General features: G+C 37.0%; 1 pseudogene; it reads right to left on the bottom strand.

Annotated features, from left to right (window-relative positions):
* Positions 1-2,123: 2,123 nt before the first annotated feature.
* On the bottom strand, positions 2,124-2,583 carry LOC133091957 (ubiquitin-conjugating enzyme E2 N-like; annotated as a pseudogene).
* Positions 2,584-4,422: the final 1,839 nt, after the last annotated feature.

Below are 4,422 nucleotides of genomic sequence, written 5' to 3'. Positions count from 1 at the left end.
AATAAGAAAATAGGAACGGATGTTCCTATCCATTGTGAGGTGATTCAGTGGGCTGAGAAATATTAGATAACAGTTGTCCTGTTGAAAATCTGCTGCATGGGTCAATGTCAGGTTTTATCTTAGAAAGTGGGGAGTTTGTATCATTTCTCCTCCTTAATTTATCAGTGAATTTTTACAACTGTGACTAGTCAATGACTTTATTGCATTCCCATGTAAAATGGAGCTAAGAGCTTTTGTAATACAAAAGAAGATACAAGAGGTAAAATATTCAGGTTGACAAATTTGAAATACCTTTTTGACAGTAAGGGAGAAAAATGCACTTGATTTACGTTACTTAAGACACGAAGAAACCTTTTATTTGAGATATGGTATGATCAAAATATGATTAAATTACCTTCATGTTCCGTATCACTTTATCTCTTTTTTTATGTTGAAAATGTAATTTTAATAGATAATTCTTCATCTTACATAGGAGCACAATAAAATACACCACATTCTGAAGAAACTCCAGAAGTTACGAGAATAAGAGTGGGGAAAATTCAGATGGGCTACAATATCCATTACCTTAAACTGCAAGAGACAAAGGTTCCAACCCACAGGTTAACATTTACATACTTATGACTGACTGCATTTATGTCTTAAAAACAACAAGAATCAGGAATTAAATATGGAAGGGTAGGAAAGAACAGTTTTGTGGGGGAGGAACTCTGTCAATGCAGAAAAAAGAGCTGATTATCAAACTAAAGAATAAAAGGAGCTCCATAGCTAATATTAGAGGGATGACAGTAAGAATCATTAACTGAGGATATGATGCCTTCTAAGGGAGAAGCCTTTCTGATGACACTTATGCAAGCTGGCTGCTTGAGATTTGCTCAGCAGGTCTGTAAGAAAGACTCATAAATGCCTCAGCAAACCCCAAGTGATTATCAGATTGGTGTTTCCTAATAATACACACCAGTGGTCACACATGAAGTTTTGAGACAAGAAATAAGAGCAAGGTCATAACGCAAATGCCAGACACAAATGTGGCACATGTGAAAGTCCCACACAAAGCCAGTCACAAGTGTGGCTGTGCTGTGACTCTCCTCTACAGTAATCTTCAAACATTGTGGCAAGACACCAATGATCATCTAACTAATCAGACAACACAAACACATTTATTTCAAATTTCTAGGAGGTAAAAAATGTCACATACTGATGCTTTAGGCATGCTCAGGGCCAGCTTATAAATACTGCATTCAGTGATATATCTTAGCACAAATTTGCATCAGTGAAAAGAAACTGGCAAAATCTATCTCTCACCATTCAATTTGTCAGACGGTGAAGACCAAAATAGAATGTTCCATCAGTTTTAATTTTTAAATACGATTGTCACATTGGGAAAAATGAAATAAACACAGTAAAATAAACTGTACAGAGGCAAAGTAGAATAACAAAAAATATTTTACTAAGATATAAGATTTACAGAAGTTTCCAGACAAGCCATACAAAGTGGTCACAAGCTTTTAATTGAAGGGAGGATTCTACACTTGACAGCAAAATCACAATGTTATTAGTGAGGGCTGTGATGTTTGTGTAATGTTCCCGTTTTGGTTCAAACAATCGAACTTGTCCATCTACAGTGTCTAAATAAAGTTAGACTTGGCTAGAGAGTATATTCTAAAGAACTGGTTAGCTGCTTTTAACCAATGCAATTAGATCACCATAGAAAGGGGGAAAGGAGCCCATAAAACTAAAATAAAACTACCTTCCCCTCCACCACTAAAAAAAATAATAATAAAGAAAAACACCCACACCCCTGCAGCTAACCCTGACAACTACCTTCATTCATAGTGCTTTATACTTAAACCATGATGGGGGAAATGAATAAAAGCAGAGAAGGGCTCCTGCTTTTAAACATTTTGCAACAATCCAGATGATATTTCTAGCCTCTGCTCATGCTTTACAACAGTGAATCAGGACAAGACATAGATTTGCTAATGTGCATTTAATCACCAAAGACTGAAGATGTCTGGGCTTTTATTCTGTAATGTTTCTAAGACTGTGTCCATTAAATGCAAACAAAAAAGGAAGAAGTCTTAGCAGAACAGGAGAAGTGACGTACACTTGATGATTGGATAGATTTAAATAGTATTCATGGCATATAGCCTAACCCATGCTGTAGCTGTTTCTATGGCTTGGGCTTCGGTGGTCTTCCACTGCTCCGCTACATCATTTGCTAATGGATCATCTGGATTGGGAGCACTTAACAAAGCCTGGGTCGATAGCAGAACTGTGCAGATCTGCAGCGCTGGGGACCACTTATCTTTCAAAATATCTAAACGTATTCTTCCCAACTTGTCTACATTAGGATGATAACTTTTGGTCATGAAACATACTTTAGGGGCTGCCATTGGGTATTCTTCTGGAAGGAATAGTTCAAGTTTAAAAGTCCCTCCCTCAAAGGGGGAATACTTGAGGGCCAGCAATGACCACATGAAAATAACGGGCGTTGCTCTCATCTGGTTCTCCTTTAATGCCGGGAACTGGTTCTGCCAGCAAACACTGGGTTTCCTTGATCATCCTGCGGGGCAGCCCGGCCATCTTGTCAGATCCCGAGTTCGGCCTCTGGTCTGGTCTCCGTCCCACTTTATCTCTTGTTCCTAATTTTATTCTGCATCAAACAACAACAACAAGTGTCTGTAACATTTTAGACTTTGTTATATTCCAAGCCAGTTTATCTTCAATCAGTCATGCAGGGTTTTGTCAAGGGAGGATGTCAAATCTCATTCTCTGAATGTCTTTAAAAATAAAATATATTTCAGGAATACTCACAAACTCTTGGATTAGCAAACTCAAACAAATATAGAACATAATATTTAAAGCTGATGAATGTAAAGGGTCCCTCATATATTGCTGGTGCTTTCTTGAAAACAAAAAAAGTCGTAGTAAAAAAAAAGTTGTATTAAAAGTCATAAAATCTTAATGCTCCTTCAGCTAGTAATTCCCTCTCTAGGATTGTCTAAGAAAATATTCAGAAACTTGAACAACCATTTCTGTAAATGGATGATCATTGTGCCATTCTTTATCAATAGCAAAGTAAGCTTGACTGTTGAACCATAGAAACAAGGGTAAACATATTTTGGTGTATCCATATGAGAGAAAAATGCAGCCATTTAAATTAATAATTTTCAAGAATATTTAATAGGAAGATTCTCATCGTATAATCAAGCTTCGCTCATATAATGTTAAGAGAAAAAAAGCAGGATATAATAAAGTTAATTCTGAAAATGATAGAAACATACATGTAAAAAATTGAATGGAAACACATCAAAATGTAATAATGGCCATATCTAGAGTATTGAATTGTAGGTGATTTTAATTTTTTCTTGATAATTTTCTGTATAATTCAAAATCTTTTCAATGAGCTTATGTGACTTTTATAATTAGGAAACAATTTTAAAGAAATACAACAAAAAAATCTGAGATATTGTTAAGGGTGGTTCTGTTTAAGAACAGGCATATGGGAGAAATGAACCTTTAATGTCCCTTCAATTCTAAGGACCATCTGCCCAGTCCTATTAACCAGTAACCACTGAAAGAAGTTAGATCCAATTAGTAAAGGTAGAAAGAAACAGTGCCTTTGTGAGTTCTATCTGTATCCCTGTGCATATCTCCCGCCTTAAACTAATGGAGCTATTTATTGAGTTCAAGCTGTCCCCAAGGAGGGCTGCTTTCTACTTTGCTTCTATGCAAGTGTTGTTCACTTTTTACAACTGGCTACTGAATCAAAGCCAGCAGCTGGCCATCCATGCTATTACAGAGAACAATAGTCCAAGCCCAAGTTTCTCAAGAGGGGCCCTGCTCCCGTATATTGAATATGCCTGCATAAAAAGCAGACACCACCGAGGACCGGTCTATCTGATTCTGCTCATGCAATAAATACAGAAAATATGAAGACAGAAGACGTGAGGGCCACATCTTATTGAATGACCTTGGGAAACTCAATTGAACTCCAGTTTACTTATCTTTAAAATTGGAATCATATTGGCTTTATCTATCTCCTGTAAAGCAGGTAAGAAAGAAGTTTGTAAATTACAGTTAGTTGTTAGATGGTTATGTTCATATTTTTCTCATGATTTCTTTTCCTTTTCAAGTACATAATGATGCTAAAGAGACAGTAAAATAGCATCAGTCCTCCTGCCTTGCCCAGGACTTCATGCAGCTTTGTAATGTGATCTCAGAATGCAGTGCAACTGGATGGCCTGATGCTATTTATTATCACCACTTAAAGTGAACCCATATGCCACTGGCATATTGAGCTGACAAGCTGTGATGTCACTGGCACGAGCAGCACTTCCAGAAGACAGAGTTGCTGAGGATTTTTTATGACATTATTCTCTCAGCATATTGGATGCCGCTGGTCAGTAGTGGCAGTGGTGT

Source organism: Eubalaena glacialis, chromosome 5, assembly GCF_028564815.1.
Source record: "Eubalaena glacialis isolate mEubGla1 chromosome 5, mEubGla1.1.hap2.+ XY, whole genome shotgun sequence".
NCBI lineage: Eukaryota > Metazoa > Chordata > Mammalia > Artiodactyla > Balaenidae > Eubalaena > Eubalaena glacialis.
The sequence above is the reverse complement of the archived record's forward strand: the minus strand, read 5'-3'. Positions and strand labels throughout refer to the sequence as shown.